This window comes from Vicugna pacos, chromosome 11 (assembly GCF_048564905.1).
Source record: "Vicugna pacos chromosome 11, VicPac4, whole genome shotgun sequence".
Taxonomy (NCBI): Eukaryota; Metazoa; Chordata; class Mammalia; order Artiodactyla; family Camelidae; genus Vicugna; species Vicugna pacos.
The window spans coordinates 55,881,989-55,905,460 of record NC_132997.1 but is presented as its reverse complement, the minus strand read 5'-3'; the positions used below and the strand labels follow the sequence as shown (position 1 = coordinate 55,905,460).

Sequence of the window (23,472 nt, the reverse complement as noted above, 5' to 3'; positions counted from 1 at the left end):
TTGTTTTAAGCTACTAAATTTGTGGTAATTCATTAATTACAACAGCAATAAACTACTACACTAGCTAACCACAGACAAAAATCTTTACTGTTGATAGAACTTACTGAGATTTCCCCTACTTGAAAACAACCCAACTACATAAATCACTCCGTCTGCAACTTGTTTGTCCCTCCTTATAAAAGTCTAAGGCATAACCATCTACTGAGACACTTATTTCTGGATTTGGGGTATTCTCACTACTGCAACAACCTGAATAAAATCATCACCTTAACTGTGTAGTGCATTTTGTCTTTGATACTTTGATGCCTTGACTCAAATAAAATTGGACCTCAACTTTGGATCACTTACTCCCAGGTAATGTGATCCAATCCTGGCTTTTGACCTAGGGATCTAATAGTGAGTCTGATTCCTGATCCTTTGTTCCAGACTCTCATCCGCCTATAGAACAGTAAGGATTTCGGTCCCTTCCGAGTACTGACTTGATTTGTGGTGATGACTTCTTTTAGTTTAGGTCTGACCATTTGCTGATCTCTATAAATGGATTTACGGTACACAGAGATCTTGTCTCTGTTGGGTAGAAGATACCACAGGGTCTGGTTTACTAAGCTTTTCTCTTTGTCTTTGGGTATTTTGAACTCCTACCAATTTAGAATCCATAACTGCTGGAAAGAGAATAATTCCTTGACATGAAACAGTGAATTTTGTAATTCTGTGTCTATTCTTGACCCCAGACTAAAATCAGGTGATCTTCAGAAAATGGATCTGTTTAATACTGTTGGTTTAATGAAAACAGCTATGTCTTCAGCATTAGGGATAATACACACTTGTGTATGTAGAACTGTGTACACTTGGGTCTGGTAATGAATGTGTTCAACCACCTTCCCAAAATTGAATCCTAAATTCTATCTTTTGTACCTAAAATTGCCTTTGATATTTCTGAGAGGGCCTCTGGAAAACCACAAAGGATTTGTTCTTCTACCCTCCAAAAAGAAAGACGCTCAATAATTAGGTCAACTTGATATATTACTACTGGTGAGTTGAATAGGAAGGAAGCCTTGCCAAATCAGAAAAGCTAGTAAGTTTTCTCTAGGTTAAGTTTCTATGAGTAAAATGTTATACATATTTCAGAAATTAAACACTGTATGGTAAGTCCCCAGAGATTTGTTAATGTCCCAGCTGTCAGGAATATGCTTCTATTTGAGTCCTGGTGTTGCTCTGCCTGATAGTAGACAACAACAATGTAGTGTTATTGGCCATAATATCAGTTATTTTAAAATGTTAACTTTGATGCAACTTTACCTATTTAATTAGTATCTGGCATTTTTAGCCTAGAGGTTTTCAAGTAAGGATTCACATCTGATCTTTCCCCTTTGAAAATTATCATTAATAAGTTAACCACAGCCATTTTAAGTCTTTTGTCATCTACAGATAGTTTTTTTTTTCTGTTTTATTCTGATGCTTTTCTCAAATCTCTTTTATTCAGCTACAGACCACAAACTGCTGACTTTAACAAAGGACAAGTGAAAGAACGATGCCAAAAACTCTTATATACAGGCTTCTGATGGCATTGCTTAAACAACTTTGCAACCATAACAATGAACTGAGTTAGAATTTTCAGAACTCTAGTCCAAAAGCAGATGGTTTTATGAGACTACTAACCCATGAGCAAGTGGAACAGGAATTATTTATATAAGATTGAAAGAACTAATGAGAGATTATTTGGGTATTTGTTTGGAATATTGTTGATGTTTGAATATTCTATTTTCTGTATATAAGGAAATCCATTATCTTTTCTCTGTATCTTCTCCATCTAGCTCTATTTGTATCTATAATTCATAACAATTTAGTAGACTGTGCTTTTATAAACAGAAATGAAACATTTATCTTCATCTCCTCACCTGATCCCTCCAGAATTAAGAAACTCTAATGTATAGTATTTTTTTCATGGCAATACCATTATGTGAATAGACTCAATAAGATCTGTCTTCCTTATTAACAGCACACTGAAAACTATGGTTATACAATCAATTCTTTGTCTGGAATGTCATATTTTAGAGTGATGCTTACTGAATCAAATATAACTAGACAATTTCAAGGACTTACGGTTGACTTTATGGAGGCAAAGATTACAAAGCTCTCTTTTGAAAAGTGGTCAGATAAATGTCTTACAGACTTCTCAGCCTTAGAGACCAGTAAGGAAGGCCACTTCAGGAAGACCCAAGGACTTAATGATATTTCCAGGACATTGAGAAGAGATGAATTTATCCAAAATTATAGGTACTGCTGGTGAAATCTGATGGTGAATTTTTGGCTTGGCTTCCTAATCTAAGGAGGCTTTTAAAAGTCCTATCAGAGATTCCTCATGGAGCTTCTAGCAAAGCAAACTTAAGAATGTCCACAGTCGCCAGCACAATGCCTGGAACAATAAAAGGTTTGCCCAATAGTTATTTCTTAGATGAATGAATGAATAAATAAATAAATGAATTCATAACAATTACGTTTACAATCTTATTCTTTTGTTAATTCAATAACTATTAATGAGTTGGTACAAGCTGCTTTCCTAGGTACTAGAGATACAAGAGTAAATAAGAAAATATCACAGAAATTACAGTCTGATTCAGTCTTTAGATAAGCATATAGAAATCAGCCTTTTATCCCCATCTCTCAAATTTAGCTTTATATAATCATTTTTCCAGGAAAATATCTGATAGGGTCTTTCCTTAAAGAAAAACAAAACATTCTGAAATGTAAAGTTATTCCTAAATCTAGATAGACACAGGAAGAAAACATTTTTATGAGAGTGGACCAGGATGTAGAAAGAATTTCAGTAAGTGAGAATAGTCAAAGGATCAAAACAGGCAAACAAAACAAACTAACAACAAAAACACATGAAGTTTTAATTCTGTCCTTAGTCCAACTCATAAATATATATTAAATAACATTTCTGCATGAGGTCAAATTTAAACCAATGATACAATGAGTGTTTTTAAATGCCTGTTTCATTTAATAGGCCTGCCAAAATAACGTGTTCTAAAATAATTCACAGTGTACTTCTTTTAGCCTAATATGAAATTCTAGAAAGCTAGTAGTTATCAGACTTTCTAACAAGAAGAAAAAAAGGATTTGAATGTCTGTTCCAAATAAATGATTTGAATTAAGGTATTTGTTAATCTCCTTGTTCTTGTTTAGGTTAATATTCCCACATTTTTCTGCATCCCGGAGACTCATATGACTATCAGGAAGAATATAATTAAGTGAAAGTATCATCGTGAAATAGCCAGTTAAAATAAAACTAGAGATTGCTGTACTAATTTGGCTTTGAGCACATGTAACATTATTATCTCTATCAACTTCTAAACAACCACATTATCAACATATTAGCTTGCTCCTTGAATTTTCCAGGACATCTGACCTTTCCTTGACCACATACTAGAAATATTTTTGTTCATGGAAATTAATGGGCTTTAGACGTTAGATGAATGGAACATTATGATTTAGTATCATCTTTGTTTAGGTTAATTAACATTTCCACTAACTTCTTAGCTTTCCTCTCTTTACAAAGGCATTTCTATAAATTCTCCAAAACTAGCAACTAAGAAAGAGGAAAATAATCCTACAAATATATATTTATATGTGTGTGTGTGTGTGTGTGTGTGTATATATCCTTTTAAAATGTATGAAACCAAAGGAGGAACCAAAATTATCAACTTAAGAAACAGATGATTCATCTGGACACAGACTTATGAATACATTTTATTAAAAATATTTCAAAAAAGTGTAACTTACACTTTTTTGTACTTGCAAGATCACACATTGCTAAAAGATCATCTTTGAAACCTTAATTTGATATAAATTTAAAGACTTCCTTAAATGCAGTTTCCATAGTTTTCCTCAGTGATTTATTTTTCAAACATGAAGTTCTTATTTTTCAAATTAATCTCTCTTGTTACAACTGATTATTTTGGACTATAATTTAGAAAATATGTAGTAATGGCTACTTTCAAAGATCCAAAATTTACTTCTGAACTGAACTTACAGAGGTTTTTGTTTTTTAAATTTGTGGGTCTGCATGCTTTTTGCCAAGGAGCAGAGGTTGTTAAAACTTTCATTCAATAAATGACACATGAATAAATGAAAAGGATGGAAGACATTCATGCCTAACACACCATTCTGAATCCTACATTTCTTGTGATGCATCCCTGACCTGGGTCTGTTCTTTGAACATAGCACCACTTTGCTGATGCTTGACCACTTGGAATTCACTATGACTCGAAAGCAAGCCTAGGATCCCAAATACTGAAAATTTCAGTCTAAGGCCTTCATTCAGAAGAACTTTGTCTCCTATTTCTGCCAGGGTAAGATAAGAAATCACCATGGGACAAAGAGATGGGAATCGCTATTTCCTAGAGGGAGAATATCAGCTGCTAGCAAGCCAGGGTTTATAATATAAGAATTCTCATCAGTCTTTCTACCTCTAGCACTGAGACCATATCAGACCAATCTCCCCACCCCTTTTCTAATGCTAAGCACCAGCACTGTGTCCAAAAATGCCATACAGGTGAATAGATGGAGTAGAAACACATCCAAAAGCCAACTCCAAAATGGCACACAGTCCACAACCCTCCTTCTAAAAATACATCTTGTGAAATTTGGGTTACTGTAAACCAGAGGTCATGTTTGAAAACTGTAAACACTTTCCAGGAAAAGAGGCAATTCACAGGGAAAGGTTTAATCAACCCTATCTAAATCATCATTGAATTCAACTACCTCAAATTTCAGATGTTGGCATCTTGCCAATGAAATTTCAGAGGTCTGATTTGTTCTTGTTTAATGCAAAAAGAAGAAGAAAAAAAAAAACTACCAAAATTAGCAATTTGTGAAAATCTGACCTGAAGTTTGTATGTTTCATGGACCTCCAACTAGAACAAGATGAATATATAACAGCAAATGATGCAAGTTTTAAATATGGAACTATAAAATACATTTGTTGACCATTATTTAAACTTTATTTAAAATAGTAAAGTGCTTCAAAAGGATTCTCTTGATTATAGTATGTAATTCTGTTCTTCACATTCTCTTTTCTTTTCCAACTGTGGTTCTGTCAGGGATGCTAACCTTGGCCACTTCCTTTTACATTCATGATTTGGGCTGTCTCATGGCAGCTTTCAACACAATGGAAGCTGCCACTGTTACTGGGAGGCCTTAGCAAAACTGCTGCTGAGCTTTGAAATCCAAGGAAAACACATAGTATTCTTTAAACAATTTTACCGGGAAACTTATTCCTACAACACCTTCATGGTGAGAAAATCACAAGCTAACCTGAGATTTTATAGTTCAAAAATTCTCAGATCAAAAAGCTGAATTAAATACACTCCATGTGCAAGCTTAAGAAATTGACCATCCATGTGGGAAATGTACCATATGGCTTAACTACCAAAATGTGGTCATAAAATTGTGTGTGCGTGTGCGTGTGTGTAAACAGGTCTCAAATATCGTTAGGTAACCCAATAAATGTATATCCCAAAGTTACTTATACTCGTATACCCTCTTCCTAAATCTTATCATAGGAGTAATGTTGGAAGTTAAAAATATGAGTGGCAGAGATAAGCTTCTTCAACCAATAGGAGTTAGACCTGCAGAGCTGCACTAAAAAGTAAGTATTGGCACTTGTGTCTCTTATTTACGTTCTCTGAAAACCTACAAATAAGTTTATTTTCTAATAACTAAGTTACAGTAAGTAAATGAAGTGATGGAGGTGTTAACTTGATTGTGGTAATAATTTCACATTGAAATATATATATATATATAATTATCTTATATGCCTTAAAAAAAGAATTAAACCATAAAATAATTATACATTGAATGAATGATTTTGAGTCAGGCTACCAAAGCTTAGACAAAACAACTTCCTCCCTCTAAAGACTTGACTATAACTTTTGAATGAATATATTAAGGCATCTAAAAAAGACCGTATCAGAAGGGTGTTGAATGTCTTTCATAAAAATATAGGGAAGAGACAGAAGCAAATATGGTTCCCATACTAGCCACACACATGCAAGAAAGTATTTAGGCAAGCTGATTAGATTCTGATGATAATGGCGATAATACAGCAATGAGAGACTACAAGAGGTGACCCAAAGGTGAGATATGTTTCCTCTTTTTTTCTGAATTCACTGTGCTGGTTCTCAATGTTGGCAAATCAAAGCAAAACAAAAAACAATCAAACAAAAATATTTTAAGTGTATTTTTCTAAGGTATAAAAAGAAGTATTATAAAATTTCATATTTACAGTTTCGCTTATAAAATTAGATTATCTTATAAAATTAGATTATTATATTATATTATTTGCATCTATATCCTTTCTTAGCAAGTACTGACTGGAAATGACTATTGATTACTCTCTATAGATAGAACATATCATCCTTGGTTCATGAAGTCTCCACCACTCATTTTATTCCTCACACTAAAGCCATTTGACAGCAGTGACTATCACTGCTCTTCCACTATTTTCATGTTAAATTAAAAAATATGTCTTTTGCCCATATTTCTGTCAAAAGTGGGAAAATGAAAGTAGTTACAAGAATAGGAAGCACTGGTCATGCCTTGTTTTAACCTCTACTCCAAGTAACAGTTAATTTTTTTAAATAGTCAACTAATAAATTAGCATAGTCTTGGCAATGTTTTAAGTGTTAGTTGGACTCTGAGTACAACCAATTTTGAGCCACTCACTAGAAGGAATGACCAAACCTACATATTTGTAGAGTGATGAATTCACCCAGTTAATATCACCTTGTTGAGACCATCCTGGGAATGTTCTTAATGCAAAATTTAATAAGTTCTTTCCCATTTGTGTGTTGTCTTGCAAAACTCTAAAGACACATGTAGCTCATAACTATTGTTAACTATACAGAAAAGCCGATTATTCTACCCAGAATCCGAGTCTCAAACTGGATATATGTTTGAAGGGATAACTGTAAAAGTCATTGAGTTCAAGAGGTTTAGAAAATTTGTTATTGATGCATTACAGTGAATATTTGGTGTAACACATCAGCTAATGAGTTTGCTTCCTCACAATATTTTAAAGGCCAATTTGTAAATAATTTGAAGTTTGTAAGAGATAATGTATTAGCTCTTACAAATGCTGGGACCATCTAAAATAGCTAACCTACAGTAGCTAAGAAATTTGCTAAAGCAAGTATGCTATTTTCTGTCTGTCCTATTATATCTCTATTCTGCTATTCTTGAGTGTATTTAAAATTACATTCCATGTGGACAAGGTATCCCTTTCTCTAGTGTTCTCTCTGCCCCAATTAGAGAAAAAAAGTCATACGACTTATAAATCATGTAAGGAAATGTAATGAATTGTGTTTTTACGGCAAGCAGACCTCCAGGTTTTTTTTTTAATTAACTTATTGTTACACAAAGGACACATGTCCAGTGTAGGAATATAAGACAATATACATAAAATAAGAGAAAATGAAAGCTACCAATATTTTCATCACCTAGATAGATGTAATACTATTGATATTTTGGTATGGATTCTTTCAGATACCTTGTAGATAAGATAATCTTTGAATTGCCAGTTTTTTTCTAAATTTCAAACAGATAAGTAATGTCCACGTCTATCAGTTAAGTGGATTGCTTATGCCAAAGATACTTCGTGACTCTTAGAATCTACTCTGTGACACTAGGATATAAAGAACAAAACCAGGGGCTTTTCTCAATATCAACCAGATATTGATAGAATACCAAGGAATGAAACCAGGAAAGAATTAGACAAGGTATTTGGAAAAAAGAAGGAATATCTTACCTTCTGGCTTTCTAGAACCACTTTCTTTAAGTAAAATCTTGGATTGCTGGACTAAACACATCTAAATCACATACTCCTTGATAAATTCCCCTCAAATTAAGTCATATTGGGTTGGCAAATCTACTGGAAACCCAACCAAATAGTATTATCAACATACAGATATTCTGTCTCATTGTATTGTTTGAGAAGCTATGAAGTAAATGTGTTTCTAAGCTTAACTACCTCATCTTAATAAATATGCTAATACTGCCTCTTTAATTTGAAAATTCTAAACTCGACATCAGAATTTTATGGTGCCATGGTTGTTAAACTGTAATCATTTCTTCCTAAACAACATGCAAATATTTAATGGCTCTTTGACACTCACAAATATATTTGAAAACTATGCTTTACAAGTCACACAGTTTTGAAAACAAATAATAAAATTAACCCATGTTTTAAAATTTACATAACCCATATTCAGTAATATTTGACAAAACACTATAACTAGAATAGATGAGTACTCTTTGTTACATAAAAATGATATTTTTACTGAAGCTGCCAGAATTTTGGAAAACGCTTCTTTGATTCTGCCAAACTCATCTGGAAGAAAATCAACACACAATTGTAGAACTCATGGAAGTCTAAATAAATGTGAGTTCAAAACAGTTTCTCTTTGTTCTTTAGGATTTGTTTTGAGAACAATTTATCCCACCCTTGTGCCTCTCTGTGTCTACCTTCTCTCTTTCATTTACCTCCTGCCATGGGAAAAGAAAGCAGCCAATAAAGGGCTCTGTCTGAAGCCAAATCAAATTTCTTTGGCAAAATGTGAAGTTCACCCTTCAAATATTTAATTACTTATGATACTGTACAAGAGGTATTTAATATAGCAAGGTTTATATCAGAAGAAAAAACTTTGATTTTCAAATGAAACAATTTTTTAATCTAGTTAAAATCAGCAAAAATGTGCTAAAACAAACAAACAAAAACTTCTGTGTGTTTTTTTCTCACCTCTTAGAAAACTAGAACACAAATCTGTCTCTTACTAATGAGACTACAAGGTCTATTTAAGCTTCATAGTACAGAATACTAATCACCTCCCCAAAATCCATTTTTCCTTTCCAATCAACTCCTACTGTTGGATTCACGGAATTTCTGAAATAAGTCTAGTGTCTGACTGGAGAGGTGCACAAATGACCCTATGCAAGCTATTAGCACATGCCATCACAGAGCCTGGGTGGTCAAGTCAAAGTTAGGCATTTAAGCTAGGTCAGTATATTGAGAACAAATCTCAGGAAATTGGCTCAGAATTCTGAAAGAAGGCCCTCTTTCAGATGAAGTGATCTGATAGACACTCAGTATTGTAACAAACATGGTTGAGATAGAATATTAAAGGGATGGGATCCATTTTTGGTTGACTGGCACGTTTTTATGGTAGAACTCTAGAAGAGCCCGGTTAACCTCAAAGTAAGATGGGCCCTATAGTACTTAATCACCCATTAGCTCGGTCCCCTTGAAGTCTCAGTGCCCTGTGAGCTGGCCTAATTGTTATTGGTCCAATTGCTTAATGTCTTAGAAAGACTGCTTCAGTCACACTAGAATTTGAAACGTTTTTCGGCCTGTGTTATACTAATACCAATATAACTCTCATCTATCATGCACACAAAATATACTTAGGAGCTGAGCCTCAAATGAGTTAGAATGACAGGCTTCTCCTTTTTACAGGGAAAAGATGACAATAGACTATGTAAGGAAAGTCTCATGAAAGGTATCACATGTTTTCATCTAACACTGAAAGTAAGTTCAGGACAAACAGAACTTCAACTATATTGTGCTTCTGTAGTGCTCTCCAGTGAAGGCCACACATTCACCCAAGCTTCAGCACTTTAAAACTTAAGAGAAGACTATCAAGCTATCATTCTGAGATAGTTTTTCAATGTCCATGAAGACTGGAAACACTGTATACAAGTTCTGTATTGTAATCATGTGCTTACCTCTTTAAGCTTACTAGACCTTAAATTCACGGAAAGCAGGGGCTGCATCTTTTTCTTTTTTCAATCTTCCACCCAAAGTTTCTGGAAGACAATAGGTATTAAATCAGTGACTGTTAAATGAAAGATCACTTTGGATGTTTACCTGTCTTCAACCTTCTTGCCAATTTCCAGTCTACATGAATCACATTCTTCTCATTCCCTCTTCATAGCTCTTGAGTAAGAAAATCACTTTATTTCACCAACTTGCTCCATGACCAGTGTTATTCAACTATCAGTATAAACTCAATGACACTCACAAGTCCATATATTAATTATGACTTACTCCATGCTCCGTAAGAAATTGGAAATGTTCTCATTATTTTCAAAACTTTGATCCCATCTTACTTTCTTTTTATTCAATTATCATACTTCCTACTTCAGGGAAATCTGACACAGTCCAGTTTGAGCACTAGTTGTCTTCTCCTTAATCTCAACAAGTAGATACACAGAGAAAACAAACTTATGGTTACCAAAGGGAAAGAGGGGTAGGGATAAATTAGGAGTTTGGGATTAGCAGATACAAACTACTATCTATAAAACACATAAATAACAAGGTCCTACTGTACAGCTCAGGGAACTATATTCAATATCTTATAATAACCTATAATGAAAAAGAATATATATAACTGAATTACTATGCTATACACCAGAAACTAATACAACATTGTAAATCAACTACACTTCAATAAAAAAGAGTAGCTAAATTTTTCGTTATTCTAATTATGTTTTCTTCTTTATCGAGGTAACCTCTATTCTGTTGTGAGCTTTTCAGCCTGAAAACCTTTCCTCATCTAAGTTCCCTTCTTTACTTATCTTTATCACTTCCAATTTCTGCTCCTAGATTATAAGTTCCTTGAACCCCAGATCTATTTTGATCATCTTTGTATTTCTTCCTTCCTCCTCTACATAAACTATGGTCTTGGAAAGAGTAATTACACAATAAATATTTGTTGAAATAATGGCAAACTATATGATATTCTCTTAAATTACTGAGGAATATTTTATATGTCACACAAAAATAGTCCAATCCTATTGTATAGATTTTTTTGGTAGGGGGGCATTGCCAAACAGGCAGCTAATTATGTATAAACAAAGCTACTTCTAATGAGAATTTTAATTCATAAGTGAGGAAAAACACTGAACTTTCCAACTTCTTTGTGCACATATATACATCTTCTCTTTGAAGACTGATTAAGAAAAAGAGAACAATCTCTAATAAACAATTTAACTCACCAGCTGAATGAATTAGAAAAAGAAGAACAAAAAGCCCCAAAAGGCAGCAGAAGGATGGAAATTATAAAGATCAGGGAGGAAATAAATACAATAGGGATTAACAAGACCACAGGAAAAAATCAACCAAACCAAAAGCTGGTTTTCTGAAAGTAAATAAAATCGACAAACCTCTGGCAAAACTCACAAAGAAAAAAGAGAGAGCACAAATTAGCAAAATAAGAAAGGAAAATGGAGAAATTACAACAAATAAAATAGAAATACAGAATATCATACGAGAATATTATGAAAAACTATATGGAACCAAACTGGATAACCTAGAGGAGATGGACAAGTTTCTGGAAACATATTGTCCACCAAGACTGAATCAAGAAGAAACTGACCACTTGAACAATCTGATCACTAGAAATGAAATAGAAATAGCAATTAAAAACCTTCCTACAAATAAAAGCCCAGTACCGGACGGCTTCACTGGGGAATTCTACCAAACATACAAAGAAGAACTCATACCAGTCCTTCTCAAACTCTTCCAGATGATTGAAAAGGAGGGAATACTCCCAAACTCATTCTATGAAGCCACCATCACCCTGATACCAAAACCAGGCAAAGACACTACCAAAAAAGAGAATTATAGGCCAATATCACTGATGAACACAGACGCCAAAATCCTCACCAAAATTTTAGCAAATACAATCCAACAACACATAAAAAAGATTATACATCATGACCAAGTGGGGTTCATCCCAGGGACACAAGGCTGGTTCAACATACACAAATCAATCAGTGTAATACATCACATCAACAAGAGAAAGGACAAAAACCACATGATCATCTCAATCGATGCAGAAAAAGCATTTGATAAAATTCAACACCCATTTATGATAAAAATTCTCATCAAAGTGGGTATAAAGGGAACATATCTCAACATCATAATAGCTATATATGACAAACCTACAGCCAGCATAGTACTCAACGGTGAAAAACTCAAAAGCTTCCCACTAAAATCTGGGACAAGACAAGGATGCCCACTATCACCCCTCCTATTCAACATAGTCCTGGAAGTCCTAGCCACAGCAATCAGGCAAGAGAGAGAAATAAAAGGGATTCAAATTGGAAAAGAAGAGGTAAAAGTGTTACTATATGCTGACGAGATGTTACTATATATAGAAAAGCCTAAAAGGTCCACACAAAAACTACTAGAGCTGATTGAAGAATTCAGCAAGGTAGCAGGTTACAAAATTAACGTTCAAATATCAGTGGCATTTCTTTACACTAATGATGAATCAACAGAAAAAGAAAGTAAAGAAACAATCCCCTTTAAAATAGCACCCAAAGTAATAAAATATCTGGGAATAAATCTAACCAAGGAGGTGAAAGAATAATATACAGAAAACTATAAACAATTGATGAAGGAAATTAAAGAAGACTTTAAAAAATGGAAAGATATCCGATGCTCTTGGATTGAAAGAATCAATATTGTTAAAATGGTCACACTGCCCAAGGCAATCTACAGATTTAATGCAATCCCTATCAAATTGCCAAGGACATATTTCACAGAACTAGAACAAATCATAATAAAATTTATATGGAACCATCAAAGACCTAGAATTGCCAAAGCATTGCTGAAGAGAAAGAAAGAGGCTGGAGCAATAACTCTCTCAGACTTCAGACAATACTATAGAGCTACAGTCATCAAGACAGCATAGTATTGGTACAAAAACAGACATATAGGCCAATGGAACAGAATAGAGAGCCCAGAAATGAACCCACAAACTTTTGGTCAACTCATCTTTGACAAAGGAGTCAAGAATATACAATGGAATAAAGACAGTCTCTTCGGCAAATGGTGTTGGGAAAACTAGGCAGAAGCATGTAAAACAATGAAGCTAGAACACTCCCTTACACCATACACAAAAATCAGCTCAAAATGGATCAAAGACTTAAACATAAGACAAGATACAATAAACCTCCTAGAGGAAAACATAGGCAAAACATTATCTGACATACATTTCAAAAATTTTCTCCTAGAAGAAATAAAAGCAAGAATAAACAAATGGGACCTAATGAAACTTACAAGCATCTGCACAGCAAAGGAAACCGTAAGTAAAACAAAAAGACAACCTACGGAACAGGAGAAAATTTTTGCAAATGAAACTGACAAAGCCTTGATCTCCAGAATATATAAGCAGCTCATATGACTCAATAAGAAAAAACTAAACAACCCAATTCAAAAATGGGCAGAAGACCTAAACAAGCAATTCTCCAAGGAAGACATACAAATGATCAAAAGGCACATGAAAGAATGCTCAATATCACTAATTATCAGAGAAATCCAAGTCAAAACTACAATGAGGTATCACCTCACACCAGTCAGAATGGCCGTCATTCAAAAATCTACAAATGACTTTTTGCTGGAGAGGCTGTGGAGAAAGGGGAACGCTCCTACACTGCTGGTGGGAATGCAGTTTGGTGCAGCCACTATGGAAAACAGTATGGAGATTCCTCAAAAGACTAGGAATAGACTTACCATATGACCCAGGAATCCCACTCCTGGGCTTATATCCAGAAGGAACCCTACTTCAGGATGACACCTGCACCCCAATGTTCATAGAAGCACTATTTACAATAGCCAAGACATGGAAACAGCCTAAATGTCCATCAACAGGTGACTGGATAAAGAAGAGGTGGTATATTTATACAATGGAATACTACTCAGCCATAAAAACCGACAACATAATAACACCATTTGCAGCAACATGGATGCTCCTGGAGAATGTCATTCTAAGTGAAGTAAGCCAGAAAGAGAAAGAAAAAATACCATATGAGATCGCTCATATGTGGAATCTAAAAAACAAAAACAAAAACAAACAAACAAAAAAACAAAGTGTAAATACAAAACAGAAATAGATTCATAGACATAGAATACAAACTTGTGGTTGCCAAGGGGGCGGAGGGTGGGAAGGGATAGACGGGATTTCAAAATTGTAGAATAAACAAACAAGATTATACTGTATAGCACAGGAAAATATACACAAAATCTTATGGTAGAGAAAAAAATGTGAATGAATATTTATATGTTCATATATAACTGAAAAATTGTGCTGAACACTGGAATTTGACACAACATTGTAAAATGATTATAAATCAATAAAAAATGTTTAAAAAAAAGAAAAAGAGATCATTGGCATTTAACTCGACTTCTTATCTAATTTTTATGATGCTTCTTTATTTTGCTGCTTTATGCCATCCTAATTAATGGTGTCACTAAAGTTTGTATGTCACTAAAATTTTCCACTTCAGTCAACTGGCTTTCCTTCTTACATTATTATTAAGAAATTAATACAAATACTTTCTTGTACATTAGAAACATTTCAGACTTAAAGCTAAAACTTGGACAAATACCATCAAAAGAAATTTTCTAAGTTATCTGCAAACAGTATACCTAAGACCTTGTATTATTATATGAAATCATGGTAATAAATAGCTTGCAAAATTTTAATAATCTATTCTGTCTGCAATGTAGGATTTTCAGACTAATGTCTTTTTATTCAATAAAATTAAAGTTGTTTAAAGATGTATTTTCTAGGCATATTTTCTATTTCAGAAAAATTTAGTTCAAGAAACCTGGTGACAGGTTGTCTACATGAAAAGAACTGTCCCTGGTTGGGAGTCACTTATTTCCTATGTTGCCATAGCAATGTGGCTGTCCATCATTTGCAGGGATCTAGTCACACACTGAGAAAAAAGACTTTCTGCCAAAAAGCAATTACTGAATCTTAGAATATTCTATCTGAAAAGAATAATCTCATGCAGAATTTGCTAATGTGTGTTCTCTGAAACACTATTTCAGAGTAATTTCACTGAAAAAGAATTCTCCTTTTCAGAGACTCAAAGTGTACATATGTTTAGTGAGGCTCGAAGTTCTGTGGTAAACAAGCCTGTATAAATAGATTAAGTGTTTTTCAAATATGTTTTTCTATAAAATCTAGTTTTGACAAACACCAACCAACATTTTACTGACCTAGTATTCTTTGGAGCACATCCTTTCTTTTCTCTGTGGTTATATATGGGCTTTTGGTCCCAACACAATTTTTACATATATATGACTTATTCATCAGAACAACATTCTCAGAACATGCCAAATGCTACAGTGAAGTCAGAATTTTTAAACGGCATAACCTTTAATGTACTCATAATCAAAATTAGGAAAGTGTGACCAACATATTGAATTACTGTTAAACATATAAAATTCCACATATTTAAATTTTAGATGTATTTCTAAAGGTAAAGGAGCCTAATAAGCAAAACTGATTTCTGAAATTACCCACTTATATTGTTTGAGAAACACACAGTAATATTACGGCCTATGGTTATGGAAAGAGCTTAACACATCACTATTGGTTTTAACTGCAAATCTAAATCCAGAGATAGAACAGTATGCTTAGAAACACAACAACAGTACACAGCCTTCCCTCCAGCAAATTTATACTCACTTATAATAATAATTACAAATCATCACAATTTAAAGTCAATGAAATCCAGAGGAATGACGGTTCAGGCTTCTAGGACAAAGACTTCTTCCAAATAAGAAGCCAAGGAGCAGACATCTGGTTTCAGCTCCAACACTGTAAAGAGTTGAGAAGTCATCACTCTTACCCTCACAGCAAAGAAAAAGTTGAAAAAACTGAAAATCAATGACTTTTCTTCAATCTATCAGATAATTGAAGTAACAGAAGAAATAGTCACATGAGATCTGGAGAGACAGGAGACACAGAGAATCAGTTTAACTAAAGCAGAAGCTGATGAAGCAAGTAACTGGCAGGAACACTTAAATAGTAATATTGATGAATTGTTAGATGCTGTAGGTGAATGAGCTTGAGAGTTACAAATTCTTGAAGGCTCATCACAGGAGGAAGCTCCACTTTTTACAATTTTTTTTTCCCCAAGAGCTCCACCAAATTCTCACAGGGAATATTAGAGAAAAAAAAAAAAAACCCTCCACGTTTAGGTAGAGAGAGGGGAAAATGTAACAATTTTGAAATAGAACCAGACCTTTCTCCATAACAATAGCCTGACTTCTAAGGAAAAAAAATTACCAAAGGCTTACCTGACTTGGGGAAAGGGTAATTTAAAAACTCCAAGCTCATTTCTGTCTCATGTAAAGAGAGGGGAAAAAGGCTAATGGACACTTATGACATCACAGCGTAGGGACTCAAGCCAACTGAAAAGGCTGAGATTTAATTATAAGATTATACAACACTTCTCCTACCCAATACCTCACCAGCACATCAACAGGGCTCCAGGCTAATAACAGTGGATTATACCTGAAAGAGCTGTAAGACGTGCGCTCTACTTAAGAAGAAGTTCACAGGGAAACACAGAGACAATACGGGAATTAAAAAAAAAAAAAATTTAGGAAACTAAAGCCTCTGGGAACTGCAATTAAACATTAAATCAAGCACAACCCTTAGCCAGATGTCTTAAGTCAGTGTAGGATACTATCACGAAATAGCACAGATGGAGCGCCTTTAACAACAGACATCTCTTTCTCATGGTCGTAAGAGGCTGTGAAGTCTATCAAGGTTTTGGCAGATTCAGAGTTTGGAGATGGACTTCTTCCTCGTTTGTAGATGGCCATCTTCTTGTTCTGTCCTCACATGGCCTTTCTTTGATGCATGCACATGGAGAGAGTAAGGTATCTCATGTCTCTTTCTCTTTATATAAGGTCACTGAATCATGAGGGCCTCGCTCTCAGGACCTAATCTAACTCTAAACCCTAATATTCTCCTAAAGGCCCCACTGCCAAATATTATGACATTGAGGATTAGGACTTTAAATGATTTAGTCCATAACACGAGATTAACAGAAAACTTCACATTAAAGGTTAATTACCTCAGTGTCTATTAACCAATACATAATGCTTGCCTTTGAACAGAAACATTACAAGGCATTCTAAAAATAATTTTAAAAAGAAGTCTGAAAAAACAAAGCAAGCATCAGAACCAGAGTTAGATATGACACAGAATTGGAATTATCATATAGAGAATTTAAAATAATTATAATTCATATATTTAGGGCTTTAATTGAAAAATTAGATAATATGCAGCAAAAGATAAATGATGTCAGCAGAGAGATAAAAATTCTAAAAAGAGATCAAAAGGACATGCTAAATATCAAAAACCCTAAGAGAAATGAAGACTGTCTTAAACGGAATAATCAATACACTGCACACAAGCCTAGGAAATGATCAATGACTTTTAAGATAAGTCAACAGAAACTTTGTAAACCAAAGTGAAAGTATAAAAAATGATTTTTATAAATGGAACACAAATCCCAGAACTATGGGTCAATTACAAAAGGTATAATATTCACATAATTGCAATATCAGAAGAAAAAGAAATAGAAAAAAGACCAGAGAAGTATTTCAAGAGATATAGCTGAGCAATGTCCAATTGTAATGACATTGTAATGACAGATACAAACCACAGATCCAGAAAGCTTAGAGGATATGAAATAGGATACAAACACCTAGGCACATAGTATTTAAACTATAGAAAACCAAAGTTAAACAGGAACTCTTAAAGGAAGCCAGGGAAGAAGACACCTTACCTACAGAAAAATAAGGATAATAATTACATTGGACTCCTCATCAGAAGCTGTGCAAGAAGGCAGTGAAGTGAAATACATAAGATACTGGAAGGAAAAATACCAACCTAGAATTCTGTATCCAGCAAAATTATCCATCAAAAGTGAATGAGGAATAAAGACTTTCTCAAAAAAAAAAAAAAAAAACAACAGAGTAAATTTATAACCAGTGGACATACCTTGCAAAAAATGTTAAGGGAAGTTCTTCAACAAGAAGGAAAATAATGTAGATCAGAAACTTAGACATACGTAAGAAAGAGCATCAGAGAAGGAATAAGTGAAGGTAAAATAAAATCTTTTATTTTTCATATCCTTACTAGAATTAATAGTAATAATACCAACACAAGATATTAGTTGATTATAGCACACTGATAAGTAAAATAAATGACACCAGCGTTATAAGGGACAAGACACAGGAACTGAGAACATTCTGTTAGAAAGTTTCTCTTTATTAACTATGAAACATTGTAGTGTCATTTCAAAGTGGAATTAAATTAGATGTAAAGGTATAGTAGAAGCTCCAGGCAAATATTTAAAAATTAAGAAGCATCATTGACATGCTAGAGAGGAAAGAAAACTGATACAAATGTTTGATTAAAACCAGAGAAGGAAGAAAAAAAAAGTGAAACAAATAGAAAACAGTTTTAAGCATGGTAGGTATTAATCCAACTATACCAATAAGCACTTTAATATGAATAGGCTAATACATCAACCAAAAGCCATAGACTATCAGAGTAGGCAGAAAACAAGACCCAATGTGTGCTGTCTATAAGAAACACACTTTAAATATAAAGATTCTGATAGATTAAAAGTAAAAGTATAAAGATACACTATGCTAAACTAATCAAAATAAATAGCTGAAATAGCTATATTAATTTCATACAAAGCAGAGTTTAGAATAAGGAAAATTATCATAGATGAACAGAAATACTACACATTGATAATGGAGTCAATTCTATAAGAAGACATAAAATTCACATGATACACCAAACAATAGAGCATTAAAATATGAGGCAAAAGCTGACAGACCTGCAAGAACCAAACATATCCACTATTACAGTTGAAGACTTCAATACAACTTTTTCAGTAATTGATAGAACAAGCAGGGAAAAAATTCAACCCAGATATAGTTGACCTAAACAACACTATCAGTCACCTTGATTGAATTGACATTTATAAAATACCCCAGTCCAACAAAAGTGCAATATGCTGTATTCTTTTTTCTTGTAGTGTCCTTCTGTGGTTTCAGTAATGCTCATCTCAAAAATTGAGTTTGGACGTGCGTGTTCTCTCCTTGGAAGAGTTTGAGAAGTACGTATCTTAAGAAATTTAAAAGTGCAGAAACTATACAAAGTATGATCTTAGACTACAATGGAATTAATCAGAAATCAATAAATAAAAATATCTAAAAATTGCCAGATGTAAATTAAACAGCACACTACTAAGTAACACATAAATTAGAGTTCCAAAAGAAATTTTTTTGAAATAAATTAAAATGAAAATATGATTTATCAGAATCTGTGGGATGCTGTTAAATAAGGCTTAGAGGGAAACACAGCATTGAATGCATGTATTAGGAAAAAGATCTCAAAATAATAATCTGAGTTTCCATATTAACAAAATATAGAAAGAACAGCAATTTAAGTAATTTAGAGCAAGCTAGAAAATAGTAAAAACTATAGCAGAAATCAATGAAATTGAAAACAGGAAAATAGGGAAAATCAACTAATCAGAAGTTTTTTTTTTTTTTGGAAAGGTCAATAAAATTGATAAATGTATAGAAAGACTATCCATAAACAAGAGGGAAAACACAGTTACTAATACCAGAAATAAAATAGGGACCATCATTACCAATCCTATAGACATTAACAAGATAATAAGGAATATAATGAATAAATATATGCCCACAATTCGGATACCGTCAATGAAACGGATCTATTACTTGAAAGACACAAACTGACAATACTCATACTAGGAGAAATAGATAATCTTAATAGACTTGTATTTTAAAAATTGATTCAATAATTAAAAATCCTAATAAAAAAGGATTCATAAGGGCCAGATGCTTCCATGGATGAATTCTATCAAATATTTAAGGAAGAAATTATGCCATTCCTTACAACCTTTTCCAGAAATAGCAGAGAACACTACCTAAATCATCCTACGAAGCCAGCACTACTTTAATACTAAAACCAAAGACAGAATAGGAAAGGAAAACTACATTCCAGTATCTCTCATGAACATAGATGCAAAAATTCTCACCAAAATACTAGCAATGCAAATCTAATAAAGTATAAAAGGAATTCTATACTAGGACTATACAGGATTTATTCCAGGTAGGCAAGGCTGATTTAAGATTCAAAAATTTAATTAATGTAATTCATCACATAAAGAGAGTAAAGAAAACTCATACAATCCTATCAATACATGCAGAAAAAGCATTGGAATGAATTGAACAACCATCCATGATTAAAAGAAAACAAAAAACTGGAAAACATCTCAGCAAACTAAGAAAAGAGAAGAATTTCTTCAACTCAATAAAGAACACCTACAAAAGATACACAGCTACTATCATACTTAGTGTGAGAAGATGGACACCTTCCCCCTATGACTGGGAACAAGGGAAAGATGCTCTCTTGATATCAAACTGAAAGACCTCACAGTGGATAAGACATGAAAAGAATAAAAGTTGCACATATTGTGAAAAAAGAAATAAACACTTATCATCTGTGTTTTGTTCACAGATATTACTGTCTAGGTAGAAAATCCAAAAGAATTTTTAAAATAACAATAAAAACAAAAAAGCAATTAGTTTCTCCTGCAACTAATAAGCAATTACAGCAAGGCTGTTACAGGACACAAAATTAATATACAATACTAAATCATTTTTTATATACCAGCAATTTACAAGTAAAACCTGAAGTTAAAAGCATAGTACCATTTACCAAACAAATTAAAATAGTAAAGTAAAAATCTAACAAATATGTAAAGGATCTTTTGTGGAAAACTGTAAAACTCTGATAAATAATCAAAGAAGATATAAATAAATGGAGAGATGTTGCATTTTTATGAAAGGAAATTCAATATTATTAAAATATCAATTCTTTCCAACTTGTTCTATAAATTCGATGCAATACAAAAAAAAAAAAACACCAACAAGTTATTTCGTGTGTATCAACAAACTGATCATAAAGTTTATATGGTAAGTCAAAAAATCCACAATAGACAATACAACATAGAAGAAGAAAGAGAAGAAACGAAAGAAGAGGAGGAGGAGAACACCACTACAGTAAAGTTGGAGGACTGATAATATCCAAATTCAAGTGTCACTATAAAGCTACAGTAATCAAGACAGTGTGGTATTGATGCAAGAAGACGCAAGGAGATCAACAAAACAGACTGCAACACTCACAAATAAACCCTCTCAAATAATATCAACTGCTTTCTAACAAAAGGAACAGATGTAGTGAAATTGAGAATGGATAGTCTATTCAACAAACAGTACTGTAACAACTGGATATCAAAAAAAAAATTTTAACCTAGACACAGACCTTACACCTTTTACAAAACTTAACCACAATGAATCATAGACAAGTATAAAATTCAAAACTAAAATTTCTAGAAGATAACATATGAAAAATTCTGAATAACCTCTGGTTTGATAATGAGACTTCAGTTACAGCAATAAAAATGTGATCCTTAAAAGAAAATATTATGCTCTGTAAAACATACTGTTGAGACAATAGAAAGACAGGCACAGACTGAGAGGAGGTATTTACTAAGCACATACCTGATAAAGAACATATCTAAAATATACAAATAAGTCTTAAAACTCAACAGCAAGAAAGTAAACAAGCCAATTAAAAAGTGGACAAAAGATCTTTCACAAAAGACTATATACAAATAACAAATACATATATGAAAAAATGCTCATCATATGTCACTAGAGAACTGCACACTAAAACAACGAAATAAACTATACAACCTATCAAAGTAGCTTAAATTAGAAAAAAAAACCTGACAGTATGTACTGGTGAGGATATGGACCAACAGGAACTCTCATTCATCGTTGGTGAGAATAAAAAAATGATACAACTTTGGAAGACAGTTTGGCATTTTCTTACAAAGGTAAGCGTAGTCTTAGACCATGTAGCAATCACTCTTTTAGATATGTTCCTAACTGAGTTGAAAACAAGTCCACACAAAAACCTGCAAATAGATATTTTAGCACTTTTATTCATAATAGCCAAAAACTGGAAGCAACCAAATGTCCTTCAGTAAGTAAATGGATAAACAACCAGGGTGCATCCATACAATAGAGTATTATTCAGCAATAAAAAGAAATAAGCACTGAACCACAAAAATAAAGGAAGGGCCTTAAATGAATATCGCTAAGTAAAAGAAGCTGGTCTTGAAAAGCTACATACTGTTTGACTGTAACTATATGACATTCTAGAAAAGAACAAAACTATGGCGACAGTAAAAACACCAGTGACTGCCAGCAGTTAGAAGGATGGGAGGAGAGGAGGCAGGTAGAGGAGCAAGAGATAAGTAAGTGAAAGACAGTGAAATTTTCAGTGAAATGGTTAAACTATCCTGTATGATACTGTAATGGCCGTACAGTTGACCATTCTTGATAGTCTTTTCATATTTTGAGTTATGAGCAGAGTTTAGAAGAGTTGGGAGGCAGAATGGTGTTCTTTCTGCTTCTTTCCCAGCACAGTGCTTGCAATTAACCCCTCACTGCCTTTCTTCCCTGGAATCTTCTTTTCAGTTGTGGAAAAGCAGTACATTTATCCTGAGTGAAGTGACCTATTTAAAATGCATCAAACTATAAAATCTTTAAATCCTTGTCAAGACCAGGCTTTCCTCAAGAAAGGTACTTCATGATCCAGTGGTTTCAGTGCAGAAGCATTTTTTTCCCCTGAAGTTTAACAGAATGAATTACATGCCATTTGACCTGTCTACTCCATTTTTCACTCAACCACTGATTCATATCCTTGGTTAGCTCTTTTCTATGTGGATACAGTCACTTTGCTCTTAACTGAGTACATATTAGCATATATTTACAATAAAAATATATTAGTTTCTTCTCCTCTCTGACACTTTTTTCTTCGTGATTTCCAATCTTCTCCTTCTTTCTCTTAAGTTATACAAAATAGTCTGCCAAATCTCTCATTAAAAAAAAGCTAAATCTTTCTCCTTGAAATGTTAGACGGCTCTGAATGTGACAATCTATGACACTGGAAGTACATTCCTATAGTGTACTCTTATTTGCTAATCTGATTGGCTTTATTAGAGCCAGGCTCAGTCTGACTAAGCAAACCAGATAATCTCTCAGCTAAGTGGAACTGAGAACCACCACCATTCAGAAAATACAAAGATGATACTCATTTATGTCCACAGGTGCTAAAAAGTATACAGCCCCAGTTAGGTCTAGTTGCTGCCACATTTCTCCCATAAATCACTTACCAAATTATATTCTAACTGTCTGTTTATTTCTGCCTCACCCATCTTTGAACCTCATGAGAACAGAAATCTTATCTATCATTTTTTACTATTTTATTTCTAGCACCTAGCAGTGTACCTGGTTATATGAGATTCTTATTAAATAATTGTGAAATAAAGCAAGTAGGTGTGCAGACAAGATTAAGCAAATGGCCAAGATTCTAGTAGTGTGCCAGGAAACCATACTCTATTGTAGGATCTCTCTATCCATTCACTTCCAAGCAACCCCCAAGCAAGCCTAATTAAATATTTCATGTTGTTTAAAAA

General features: G+C 33.5%; 1 long non-coding RNA gene across 2 annotated transcripts in view; it reads right to left on the bottom strand.

Moving 5' to 3' along the window:
* Positions 1-2,309: 2,309 nt before the first annotated feature.
* LOC140699799 (uncharacterized) overlaps positions 2,310-23,472 on the bottom strand; it is a 186,987-nt gene continuing 165,824 nt past the window's right edge. For both annotated transcript variants that reach the window (XR_012078042.1, XR_012078043.1), the window contains 2 exons: positions 9,784-9,864; positions 2,310-2,416 (listed from right to left, as the gene is read on the bottom strand). This is a non-coding gene — a long non-coding RNA (uncharacterized lncRNA). The remainder of the gene's footprint in view (positions 2,417-9,783; positions 9,865-23,472) is intronic.